This window comes from Palaemon carinicauda, chromosome 15 (assembly GCF_036898095.1).
Source record: "Palaemon carinicauda isolate YSFRI2023 chromosome 15, ASM3689809v2, whole genome shotgun sequence".
In the NCBI taxonomy this organism is placed as follows: Eukaryota; Metazoa; Arthropoda; class Malacostraca; order Decapoda; family Palaemonidae; genus Palaemon; species Palaemon carinicauda.
In genome coordinates, this window is record NC_090739.1 from 42606775 (window position 1) to 42621028 (window position 14254).

Consider the following 14254-nt stretch of genomic DNA (forward strand, 5'->3'; position numbering starts at 1 on the left):
TTCTTGCCGAGACGGAAGCCTAGGTAAGGAGATAAGTTTCGAGCTACTGGGACATGATAATAGGCGTCGGTAAGATCGATAGAGGTGGTGACGGCCCCACGGGGAAGTAAGGTCCGTACCTGAGAGATAGTCAGCATACGGAACTTGTCGCAAAGGATGTAAGAGTTTAGTTTCGACAAGTCCAGAACTACCCTCAACGCCGACGAGTCTTTCTTCGGGACTGTAAACAGGCGTCCTTGGAATTTCAGGGATCGAACCCGTTTGATCGCTTTCTTCTTGAGTAACTCTGCGGTGTACTCTTCCAGGATGGGAGTGGGTCTCTGGAAGAAGGTCACTGGTGGAGGAGGGGATCCCTGTGACCATTTCCAACCCAAGCCCCTGGATATTATGCTGTGAGCCCATGGACTGAAGGTCCAATGGTCTCGGAAGTGATAAAGTCTCCCTCCTACCAGCATCACATCGTTGGGAGGGAGTGAATCTAGGTTCCCTCCCACCACGGGCACCCCTTGCTTTAGGTCCGCCGCGTTGGCGGAACTGTCCTCTACCTCTGAAGCTTCCTCTCTGGTGTCCACGAAAGGAACCGGAGGATTCGTAGGCAGGGTTGTATGCAGGAGAGGACATCCAAGAGGGGTTGGGCTGTGTACCAGGGGGAGCAGTGAGGTAGACTACTTGCTGAGGGGGAGCCGGTTGTTGAGAAGTCGAGGCAGCGGAAGACTGTGGCGACGAGTTACCTCGGACCGTCTTGTAAAGACTAAACCTCTGCTTCTTCTTGAAGAACGTCTGTTTCTGGGATTCGAACCTCCTTTTGGCTGAGAGACCCCACCTTACTTGCAAATTTTAGTTTGCCCTCGCCGCGTCCTGAAGAACCTTATCAACTTCGTTCTGAGGGAAGAGGTTCTTACCCCAGCAGGAGGACGCTATCAGCCTGTTCGGTTCATGTCTGACGGAGGCCTCAGACAGAACGAACTTCCTGCAACTAACTCGAGCCGACCAGAAGTCATGGAGGTCTATTCGGTAGGACAGCAGCTGGTTCTTTGTGGCGACTCTGAACAGCGTTTCCTCTGGGTAAAGCGATGCTAGGGACTCCATGGAGGTGATGGAGTGGAGGGACCTAGCTAGTCTATTACGGGTCTCGAACTCAGTTTTGAGAAGACTCTCTAGTAATCTGGGAAGCTTCTCAGAGAAAAGAGTAGAGGCACAGTCCGGGTCTAGCTTCCCCACTGTGAAGGTAAACGCCGCGTCATCCCAGGTTGCAGAGGTACCCGGAATAAGCAAAGAGGTGGGGTCCTCCTTGAGAGCCGGCATGGAAGAGCCTTCCTTGATGGCCTGTATAGTCAGCTCTGTGACTTTGTCTATGAGCGACAAAGAGATGGAGGCCGCTGTCGTAAAAATAGTGTAGGCACCTTTGTGTGGGGTGAGCTTGGAGTTAATACACCCCACTCTGATAGAGTTCTGGCCCAGATAGCCTGGGCCTGCTCTTTCGGAAATATCACTGTTTCCTTCGGTACCTTGTCCATACGGACCAATGCATGTTCCTTTAAACGTACGAAGCCATTGAACAGGAATTCTAGGCCCGGGGGGTAGAACTCCAGGTCCTCTAGAGGGCGGGTGCCTATGCCCTCCAGAGTTAGGGAACCATCTAAGAATGGGGCATGCAAGGCAAACCGCCAAGGATTGTTTTTATCAAAGGGAGGTAGCTTCGATGCGTCTGGGGCGGAAGGAGGAGGAAGCTGAGTTCCAGAGCGGATCAGAGAAGCCATCATATCCTTAATCTCTGTCATCGCCCCAGACTGATGTTGAAGTTGTTCTCTGACCAAATCTCTGACCAGTTCGATGGGGAAGAGATCGCCCCAGGGTACCTGAAAGCCACCCGTTGGTGGTGTCTTGGATTTGGTAGACTTAGACTTCTTAGGAGTCGTGGTTTTACGGGGAGCAATATGAATATCAGGAGCTGTCGAGGGTCCAGGGACCGGTGACGTTGATACTGGCAAAGCTGAAGACTTATAAGTGCGAAGTGGCTTCACCTTGGGTCGTACGGGGACAGAGGGATCCCGAGGAGAAGCCTTAGAGTTATCAAAACCTAGAAAGGAAGAGGTAGAAGAGGGAGTAGGAGAGAAAAGGGTTTCCACCAACTCGGCACCACTTACCTGCTCGTCCCTGGGTTCTACGTCTATATCTAGATCTGCCACGTCCAGCGGTATGAGGGGTTCGTCCTCCGCGGAAATGGTGGCCCTGACTTCTTCAATTAAGGGGGCAGCAACTTCAGGAGAGACTGCAGCAGTAGTCGAGCCTGGGAAGAGACGGGAGGCCATGTCTCCATCGAGGAGATAGGGTGCGCCAGACGGGGCATTCCTGCCGAAGCCCGACACCCAAGGACGAAGAGTAGCCCTTGCTGACCGAAGAGAGTCATCATCGGCCTGAAAGATTTGTAGTGATTAGTGATGCAGGAGGGGGATTGCTCTCCAAAATATACCGTGTATGTCATATTAACCCTGGACAGGTAACGGTAAATCGCGTTACCTATTAAGGTAACGCTGGGCATATATGACCGGCCGTTTCAACAACCCTTGATACTACTGTGGTGTTTAAATCAAACAAAGAATAGAACAAATATTTTTACTAAATATTTAAAAAAAATAAGTATGATTTTTTAATCACTTGCAGTAAAAAATTTACAGAAAATCAAAGAATTCAAATATTTACAAAATCTTCACAGGACTTCATCCCAGGTGGTGTCTTGAGCACTGGAGAAAATCTGAAGCAAATTCGTCGAAAACGAAGAGATCTGCAAGCATGAGAAAAACGTGAATTAAAATGTTTTGCAAAAAAACAAAACAAAAATTTATCCTTTTATTGGCTACCAAATGACTATTATATACAAATGAAAATTACTTAAAGTTATGTAATATATTGGTATATGATCTAAGAATACAATTATCATAGAAAAATTATATATTTGCACACTTTAGTTTGAAAAAGACAAGTAAATGATAGTACCACCTTTTCAGGAATGATTTTTCACGCAATTCCTTCAAATAAAATATGTGGTACATCATCACATATGAGCTCAATCACACTGAAAATTACGCAATTTATAGAGAATTTCATAAGGAACAAGAATATAACAAGTTTATAGTACTTACAATAAAAACAGAGTCACAAGGGCAAGCAGAGTCCGAGGTTGTGTGGGTGTCACAGGCAGCAGCTGTTGGAGGAAAAACAACTGATTAGGAGCGTGAATGAACGCATGCATTCAAGACGTCATTTGACCTGCTAAATAGTGTTATATTTCGTTAAAATTTCACCTGGACAATTATAGAAGATGTACAGTCAGTTTTAAGTAAGAAATAATCAAAATAACATAAAAATATATCCGCTAAGGGACAATAAATTTGAGAGGGCCGAGTTATCAGCCACTTTTTTCTTAGAAAGTGCTACATAACTCTCAATACACGAGCTCAATCACACTGAATATTACATAATCTATAGAAAATTTCATAAGGAACAGGAATATAACAAGATTATAGCACTTACCATAAAAACCGAGTCCCAGGGCAAGCAAAGGTAGAGGAGGTGTGCATGTCGCAGGCAGCATCTGTGGGAAGAGGGACAAGCTATTATAATGTATGCTTTCAAGAGGCTATTAGGCTTACTGAACATTATTACTTTTGACTGAAATTCTACATGCATCTTTTCAGATGATACACGATAACTTTGAGCAAAGAAAATTAGGAAAAGAGGAATCTGTAAACCCCGAAGGAACACTAAAATTGAGAGGGACGACTTTTCATGAAAATGATATATTCTCAAAACTTTACTGCAACATGAAAGAAAATATGTGGTGTCTTACCTAGACATTTTTGCAATTGGAACAGCAGATAACCTGGTGGCTGGCACAGACAGGTTTATGACAATGAACACAAGAAATTCTGCTTTTCTTGTGGGTGTTGCTGGGACACAGGAAACATCTTGTGCGCGTTTCCAACCTCGAGGACGCTGCTTCTTGTGTTATTTCAGGAAGATTGAATGTTATTCTCATGATATGTTTCAGATCACGAGAGAGAAAAGTGAAGAGCCTGTACCTACGATTGACCCATTCGTAGCACAAGCCCTCCATCAGCTCCTTGTAGAACTGCCGCCTACTCCTCTTTGGAAGACTCGTGTTGTCGGTGTACAGAATATAGGAGTTTACCATCACCATGTTGAGCATTCCAAAGAAGTATGCTAGAGGCCACCGTCTCGTCTTTCTTGCGCAGGAACTGATGCTGCATAGCTGATCAAAGCAATCAACTCCACCCTTAGTTGCATTGTAGAACATCTGAATGTCAGATTTGTAGTTCTCCATGACTGAAGGCTGGTGGTGGAATGTCGACAGCAGAAGAACCCACTTGGTGGAGTTGACCCTCTGGCACTGCAAGGTGACGTTGTGGGCATAGGAGAATGCGGCCACAGAAGAACCAACTTCCATCGTCTTGTTGATGACACACTGATGAATATAGGGCTTCTGTCTGATGGTCCCTACCAGGTCCATGCCAACATCCTTCAGCGACAGGGCTAAGGGCAGGGATGTGAACCAACTGGCTGTTGTCACTGTCCTTCCTCGTCTGTGGTATGGCTGAACAAGCTCCATAGTAAAAATCTCTCCTAATGTCATCCCTTTCGGAAGCTCAACACTCCCCTTGCCCATGTAAGGGATTGCATTGATCATGTAGTGCGTGTCAGCATCACATGCCATGACCACCTTCAACCCATACCTGGAGATAAGAAAAATCTATTAGTAAAAGTATAGCAACTATGAATAAATAAAAATCACTTAATAGAATAATAAAAATAATAACAATGAAAATAAATAAACAAAATATATCACAAACATATATATAAAACAAGTATTATCATAAATTATTTGTCATAAATTTACTTACTTTGCTGGTTTATTTGGTATGTACATTTTGAAAGGGCATCGTCCACGGAAAGGAATCAACTGCTCATCAACAGTTATATGAGGTCCTGGCTTGTAGTTCTCCTTGCAGTGCTGGATGAGCATATTCCAAATCTTGCGAATTTGGGCCATCTTGTCAGTCTTGCGACGTTCCTGTCGAGTGGCACTGTCGTCGAAGCGGATGACTCGTAGAAGGAAGGCAAACCGGCGTTCAGTCATGACAGCTCTGTAGACGTGAGAGCCATCTAGCAAAGACCACATGTCCGATGTGGCCACATGATTGTCCTTCCGTATCCCCGACAGGATCAAAAGACCAAGGAAGGCCTTCAGTTACATCAGAGAGACTTCCCCAAATGTGTAGCTATCAGCCTTCTTGAATCGTGGTCTCAGAGTCTCTATCTTCCGGTTGGTCTCTACACAAATGGTGGCTATCATTGTGTCATCAAAGAAGAGAGCAAAGAAATCACAGGGACTTGTAATGCCTTGTACTATGGTGCTGGAACTCCTCCTGGGGATGTAATGGGTATCATATCTAGGCAGGTCTAGATTGGGATCCCGGTGCCAAACTGTGCCATCCCTTGCCTTGACACTCTCCTCTTTCAGCTTCTTGATAGCAGTTCCTACTGCACCATGCAACTGGCCCCTTCTCCTTTTCCTGCTGCGTAGTTCTGCGGACGTCAAGTGCTCTGATGGTATGTCATGAGACATATCATGGGATGTAGAGGGTCTTGAAGGCGGGTCGTCAGGGTCATAAAAGTCTTCCTCGTCTGCTGGCAGGATTTCCAAATCATCCACAATAATATAACAGACATAGTAACATCGGACACCACAGGGTTAGACTTCTTAGAACGTTTGGAAGAGGGCAAAGGGTTGTAGGAACTTGTCGAAGCTGTCAAAGCTGAGGGGGACACCTTGGAGCTGCTTGAATAAAATCTCGAAGTACCGAAGTGAAATACTCCATTGTCCTCGTGGTCTTCATCAACCTCATGTGGGGCATCCTCTTCTTCCTCACTCTCACTTCCTGGAAGGTTGAAGAACGAGACTTCGTCGTAAAGTTCGCTCGAAGAAGCCATGCTCTGAAAAAACAAAAAAATCATCAAAATTAGGAAATCAGAATATCCGCCATATTTCCTTCTAGAAGCATGCCAGCTGGCTGCGGTGGTTCTAGAAGTTTGGTAAATCTTTGACAAAAGTTGTATAAAAATATCAATAACACACATATAATGACAATAATGCTATAATCAATTATATGAAAACTTTGACTTTCACTAAACTCACGTGGAACGCAACGCTGGGTCATAAATGACCGGTATACCCGTGAAAAATGTGTTATGGCGTCGAGGTGAACAGAGCAGCAGCTACAGCACGTCCGACATCTGCAAGAGCGTATCCTCAACTGCCGATTCACGGGCTAACATTTAGACTAATAGCAACCACAACTGCGCAGTTCTGAAAAAACGTCTTTTTGCGCAGCGTCCTGGGCATATATGCCCAGCGTTACCTGTCCAGGGTTAATGGCTAAATTAGTGTCTGCCAAAGAGAAATAAGGAACAAAAGGAAAAACCACTTACATCATCGTTCAGTAGAATTGAGGACAACTCGTAACAGCGAGCACAAATCCGGGAACCAGACCATATACTGGGCCTGTCCCGGTTCCCGGATAAAGGGGATGGCGCAGTGTGCATGGGACCGACAGAGGTCATGCCCAACGGGGTCGTTGAACAAGGCAGGGCATCCTTGGGCAGTACAACGGACCTTCTGTAAAAGAAAGGAGACATGAGTCTTGGTGTTCCTTGAAACTCTGGTAAGGGGTTAAAAAACCCTATTAACAGACATTAGTTAAATGCAATAGTGATGCTTAAGGGAATTCAGTGAGAGCCGGAGCTCTATATTAAAACAATTAAATATAAAAGCACCAGCAATGGTAATGGGGCTGTATCATCTTAAAAGTGATAATAATGACATAAGAATAAATAATCTAAAGCAATCTGCCGACCTCTGAGGGTCGGGGAAGCAGTGACAGGCCCTTAAAATAAATATAAAACACAAGCCGTAGCTAAAGGCAAGGCTAATATAAGTGTGAAGTGTATGGGCGATCTCCGGTGAAGCCGGAGGGCGATGAGATGTCCTGAATAATTCAATTGTGGCTAATAATTCAATTGTGAAATTTATAAAACACAAGCCGTAGCTAAAGGCTAAGGCTAAGATAATAGTAAAGCGTATTGACGATCTCCAGTGAAGCCGGAGGGAGATGAAAGGTCCTGAATAATTATATTGTGAATAATAACTCAATTGTAATAACAAAGGCTATTGTGTGGATATGGCCGTGGCCTGAGACCGTAGTAAGGGCCACCGGAGGGTCGTATCTAAACAATATGAAGCCCGTCCCAGAGGGTTGTAAGTAAACAATATATATATAACAATAGTTCTAAAGTCATCGAGAATCCCTCATGGCGGAGTAGAACTCAAGGCGGAGTGGAAAAATGTTCAGAACTACTCCCAACCCGTAACGGGGAGAGGACGGAACTCGGACCTAATAAATAACGCTAACTATTGAAAAGTAACCAAAACTAAATAACTCGTAAGTTATCATACACCCGTAGGGGGAGAGGTGAGGGAGGGAGAACCCGTTGAACGCACAAAACGGAAAACGGGAAATCCGCTCACCCAACTGAGATAAGAAAGAAAACGAGAGAAAGGGGTAACTCGTGACTGCGAACAGAAAACGGGAACCCCAAGCTCACGCTCCCTTGGACACAAAATCAGGACTAATAAGCACACAACACTATCATAAACGTATAAAGATAAAATTGTAACATCAAGATAAGACTACGAACGAAGAATAGCGTCTGCTAAAACCTAAATTAAATGGAAAAGTCGAGTGACGAACGGGGCGGGTACTAAACAATAATAAAGCTAGAACGCTAAACTTGTTCGTAGACTGGACTTGCTAGCAAAAAGTACCATGGGAATAATAACGATAATAATAATGACGGTTCAAAAGCCATAAGGCCAGGGACTTAACCAAGAACCTAAGTGACAGAGTACTAAACGGGCAGACTAAGATGAACTCCCCAAGACAAGAGAACAAACAATGGCCGCCGCGGACGGGCCAGACGGGAATGATAAAACAGACTATACTGAATATAAGACAAAAGCACGGTACTACAAAAAGCTGTCAAAACAAACTATGGTACTTAACATTGGAATGGGTGAAGAAGGAGCTTTGGTCATGACGAAATAAATCCACGAGTGTGAAAATACGCCGAGAGCACAACAAATTACACCCAATTGTAGCAGTTCAAAAAGAAGGATGTTGTTCAGATGGCGCTCGCATCGGGCGTGGGTGGCGTGGCTCTGGTAGATTGACTGGGGCCTCTGTATCGGCCCATCCCTTTGACGAAGGAATTAACTAAATGGAAGACAGCCTGTGAATAGTGGCTTTCACGCGCCTTTGCTTTATACACGACACCCACAAGGTGCTTGCGCGAGGGTAGTAACCTCTGCATTCCATGCTTTTATCTTTCTCTGGTATAATTGGAAGATTTTATCAGAAAAGTGTATTAGAAGGACCCCTTTTCACTGGCCGCCACAGGTCGACCCAGAAATACCTTCACCCGCCTTCAACGGTATACAGTACTACGTTCATGACTTTAAATACGTGTTACAAGTTGTCAGTTCCGTAATAATACTTTTACTCGTATAGTAAATATAAGAACACCAATTGGCAACACTTTGCATATGTCAGCTGTAAATGGAAACTTATATGCTGCCTGGCAACTTTTTTCTGAAGGTCGCTTGACGTGAGAAAACTGGTTTTCTTTCAGTGTGCTTCAGGTGTTTATCCAGAGAAGGTAATTTGTTTTGCTTCTTTCACAATGAGGGACTTAAAGAGGAGGCGTATTTCTTTGGATGAAATAAATGAAATACTTGATGAGAAGTCTGATAATGATTACAAATGAATAATAATGCATAGATGTATATTTTTCATTCAGTATTATGCAGCCTTTTGAATTGTTTTTTATTCCACCATTTAATCGATATTTCTACATTTAACTATACAGTAAATACAAATTACTGTATAAGTATAAAAATTGATATTAACTTTGAAAAATTATCATTAGTGAAATGACTGCTAACTGCAAAAAAAGCATGATGGTATGGTAGCAGCAAGATGGTTGGGGGGGATGTTTAACAGGTTAAGAGAAAATAGGAGGGACTGATGGAAAAATATGAGATGAGAAGGATGAGATAGATTGTGGAAATATCACTACTGGAAAGGATGTAGAGTCAAGATATAAGAAGAATTTTTGAGGAGGGATATGGGTGAGGTGGGACTAGAAGAAGAAGAATAGAAATAGATATAAAAATTTGACTTAAGCAGCTGACCCTACAATACAGTGAGATTAACAAGGTCAAAAGATGATAGTTTGAATAAAACTGGTAAAGTGTTCCATAAAAGTAGCAAATTGTGATTTAAGCCCATATATTTCTTCGCTGACATCTAATTTCTCACTCGTTATATGAAGATTCCCAACATCAACAGGACTATGCACGAGAGTAGAAATCTGCCCTGAACTTTCCTCAGGCCTATTCTCATCTTTCCTCTAACACTTTACATCCCTATCGTGAGATTTTAGACACTAAATTCACATACAGTACTATATAACTATCATACAAAGGTATTTCTATTATAATTGAACTTCATTAATTGTGATGTACAAAAGTTGATCTTGGATGCTTGATTGAGAAACAGAAGTTAAAGAAATGGTGATGGCATCATCAGTTCTGATAAATACTTCCATTAAGAATTTTGAATTTATGTAACATGAATCTTAAGTCTATAAGGTCTAAAAGGTGCTAGGTCTAGTGACTGCTATCACAGTGTTTTGATGATGTCATCTAGTGTTTGTTAAGCTTCTTACGTTGTCAGAAGTCAAATTTGTGATTCTCCTTCGAGGAAGCTCACTACCTTATCTACTGCCGATTAGTGGATTTCATAAGGAGAGAATTCATTATAGTTGTTGACCACTTCTGGCCACTATTTCTTCCAGCAAGCATCAAGTGCTACAGTATTCATCTCCTTTATGGCTTTCTGGATATTTTGGAGACACATTCCAATGGTGTATCCACACCAGTACACCATCGGCGTAAAGTTATCATGTGCATCTATAGAATAGACCAGTACAGTGTTTCGTGAAGTTTTGCATATAAAGTTCCTTGAAAGCACAGATAATGCCTTGATCTGTGGGATAAATCCGTGTTGGCATGTTTGACGATAAAAATTCTACCTCCATGCCCTTACACAACAGATCGATCGCGTTGCCTCCAGTTTTGTCCATTAGGAGAAGCACTTTAAATCAGAACTTTACCAGCAAAATAAAGTTTGACTTTGTGGATGAAACACTGGTGAAACCAATCTGATGTTAGAGCTTTCATTATCCGTGACTTTTGGTTGTGCATCCAGTGCATTAGTACAAGGGTTTTATTTTTGTTTTTGAGGCCCCTTCGGTTTTTGGATTTATGAATAAGTACTGTATTGACTTTATCATAAAGCCCATATTATTTCCACACATAAAAGGTAAGTGTCAGGCAATCTTTGTATGCCTTGAATCCGCAATGACATAAAAGGCCTGTCTCATCCTTATTGAAAAACGCATTCTCTGGTAACGCTTGATGCAGAACAAGGCTTGTTGATGGGAAGCAAGAGCGCTGTCTGGAGGTTCGCCTCCAGGGGTTATTTGCTCACACGAATAACCATCCTTCAGCGATGATGGTCTGGAATGTCTCGTTTATGTACAGTACTTATCGGCGGTTGGTTTGTCAATAAAGGCAGCTTCTTCATGTATAGACATACTTTTGAAATTCAACCTCTTTTGAAGTTTATCAGTTTATCAACCCAACCCTTGCTTGCATTAAAATCTATTGGTCTGGTGAGAGATGCCATAGATGGTCCTGGTTCTGAGTTGTTGTCACTGCTATCTGAAAACTTGCCATATCCAATGCAATGTTCTTCTACAGTCATTTATTCAAAGGTCCAATGCAAACTTCATCCATCCTGTTGCCCTTATATTTTTTCATCCTTGATATAGCGAACAATAGATTCTTTGATGTCATAATAGTAGCCTTCTCCCTTTCTGAAGTATATTGAGGAATTCCATTTTCTCTGCTATACTGTAGTAAGCATCTTCCTTTGATGCTTGTGTTCACTGCCAGAAGCCATAGAAGGTGCAAAGCATTTGGGTATCATTGCAGTGGATGAAATTGATTAATAATTTTAGTCAAAACTGCAAAACAAAATACACCACACAACAAATAGATATGCCAAGTGATGTCGTGTACGTATGCATGTAAGCAAAGTGGACAACGTTGGATATCTACTGAATGTTGCAATTAGCATGAGAATGATCCTTTGGTCAGCAGCAGTGATACTATTCATATTTCTTCTACCGGCCAATAGTGTGCCTTGCTAAGAATCATTTGCCCAAGCTAAGCTACTCTCCCCATGCTTCCCGGCTTTCATTTTCCATACGGACTTGATTCTTGGCCTCACCTACAGTACACTGCGCATTTTCTTCTCCCGGGCAAACTGTAAATATTGCATTCTCGCTACCGATTCAAATTTTTTCATAATGAAATCACAGAAAACTAAAATTTTAAGTGGTTTTATACTCTTTATACAGTATATTTGCTCATATATGATCCATTTATATTTTATTTTCACTTACAAGGTAAGTCCCAGTGCTACTGTAAACTCGTTTTATTGTAAGGGTAAATGAACAGTACTGTAGAGTACATGACATATACAGTACCTACTGTACTGTATGTACATATACAGTGGTACCTCTACATACGAACTTAATTCGTTCCACAACCGACTTCGGGTGTAGAAAATGTTCGGATGTAGAAACGAATTTTCCCATAAGAATACATGGTAATTCATTTAATTCGTTCCTCAGCCTAAAAACCCATAATAAATCCTTAATAAATGGCTACACATAATTACACATAATAACATAACTGCATAATATAAAAGAAGCATGTAAAAAAGATAATTATAAAGAAATAATAAATAAAAAATGTGTTTTATTGCAACTTTACCTTAGAGACAGGCCAACGCAGGTGTAGGATTTTCTATGCCAGGAGGAGATGGACGATCGGCGAGAAGGTAGACATGGTGTTAACATGTTCTTTAAATTATTACTCTCTCTCTCTCTCTCTCTCTCTCTCTCTCTCTCTCTCTCTCTCTCTCTCTCTCTCTCTCTCTCTCTCTCTCTCTCTCTCTCTCTCTCTCTCTCTCACAGAGAGAAAAACCTGTGATGAGCTAGTGACCGAGCTTTCAAGTTAATGACTCACACAGCCATTTAGACATGATGTAACCAAACAGTTTGATTGAATCTTGAAGAAATTAATACAGTAGTCAAACCTTATGGTGTAAGGGAATCCTACTATTAACCACACCATCACATAGTATCAAGATGTTAAGGGGTGCTTATTTCATTGAAAGGAGTGATATGTGATCTGGACTACCATCTTAGCTCCTAAGGAATAGACTATTGTTTAGATGTACTGTACACTTAGAAATCACACACTACAGCAAATTATGGAACCAGCAGGTTGTAATTAGAGAAGGGTTAAATCTGTGTGTGCTTATCTATTTAAATATTTATGCATCATTTTTTATGGCTTGAGTACACTAGTGTATACTACCACCGTATGTCCTGCGTGTCACACAAAGCAAATAAAAGGACAGCTGCTACCTTGTAGTCTTGCTTTTTAGCAAAAGGCTAGGTCCACTGCCAATAACTGGACACTGCTGCCTTGCAGTTGGCCCATTTAGTCGCAGGTTAGTCCCACCGCCAATATCTGTGGTTGATGACTGCAGGGGCATGCGATAGTAAAATCCCTGTGACAAATTATTCACCATGCTTGATGCTATTAGGGCATACCAGGCATCTGAGACCCCTTAATGTAGGGATAATGAGGGGGATAATAAAGAAATATGAAAATATATACAGGATATATTCTTACAAAGCTGGTCTAGCATAGAGTAAATATTTTATTCATGTATTTCATTTGTGTATTTAAGAGATGTTTAGCCAGTTTGTAAGGTGAGTTCCACTCATGTAGGTATAAGTAATTTATATAAATTACATAAGACTTTCGTCATTCATTTAATTGTGTTTTCCTTCAATTCAGTATATGTAAATTTACGTTATTTTTAAGAATTAACTTTTTATTTCTCGTAGTTTTGTTACAAAGTCTATGTAATCTCGTTTAGGCATGCTGTATGATACACACGAGGGATTACGTCATTTTTTATGTTCCCATTGTGGTTAGAAAGTGCATAAAAATTCTTGAATTAGATTTACTCTTCTTTCTTTTTTTTCTTTTTTAAAGTTACGAGAGGGAGGGGGGTGAGTTAGCTGAGAGTGGGTTGCCTCACAAGCAAGGTTAGTACCCCTTCTTCAATTTACTACGTTGGCAACCTTACGCCGCTAGAACCACACGCTACCAGAGCGATGTACTAGAATTTTCTAGAAGAATTAAGTCAATTTATATAGGACCTAGCAATGCATAAGCAGCAGAAGAGACCCAGCCTATCCCTTATGAAAGAGCCAATGTCCGCCTGCCCCCTCTCCTCTCAAGTGTGTCCTTTCAAAAGTGAAAAGAGATTTTTATCCAACATATATTGTGTATAGTGTTGTTCAAACATTGTTGAAATTATTAGATGTTAATTCAAGTGTAGTGTGTTAATGAAAGTACATTTTAACATGAATTTTTTTACTTGACCCTGTGAGATTTAGGTTAAACAGTGAAGTGCATTAAAATTTTTGCTTAACCGTTTTATAACATTATGTGAACTAAAAGACAGAAGTGTAACAGTTACATATATGTAAAAATCATTATTGTATGTTCATTAAAGTGGTAATTCTTTAAATTATCAAAATTAAATGTTTTTATAAATCAATTTCCAGTGAAACGGATGATTGCATAATTTTTTCAAAGTGTTTTTCTTTTGTCTTAGTCTAAGGTAGAGTTCAGATTTAATATTACGAGAGATTTATTTTGTGGTGTTAATTCTTGTGAATTACTTTTTATAGAATATATTTATTTTTATAAAGTGTGTATTATTTCAGTCACCAATATTTTTGTCTCAGTGTTTTGCTTATATTCCCTGACTAAGAACTGAAGTAAGAGGCTGATTTTTTAATAGTTCAAGTAAAATAATCACCCAATTTTGTTTTGAGTGTAACGTAAGAGGCATTTGGATATTCAGTGTTCATATATATTGCCGTCTAGGAGTTGCGTAAT

At 41.2% G+C, this 14254-nt stretch overlaps 1 protein-coding gene and 1 pseudogene across 2 annotated transcripts in view; one reads left to right on the plus strand and one right to left on the minus strand.

Annotated features, from left to right (window-relative positions):
- Positions 1-14254, plus strand: part of LOC137654578 (inversin-like) — a 338734-nt gene that overhangs the window by 298657 nt on the left and 25823 nt on the right. The gene's annotated exons all lie outside the window — the stretch shown is intronic.
- LOC137654277 (piggyBac transposable element-derived protein 4-like) lies at positions 3787-6018 on the minus strand (annotated as a pseudogene).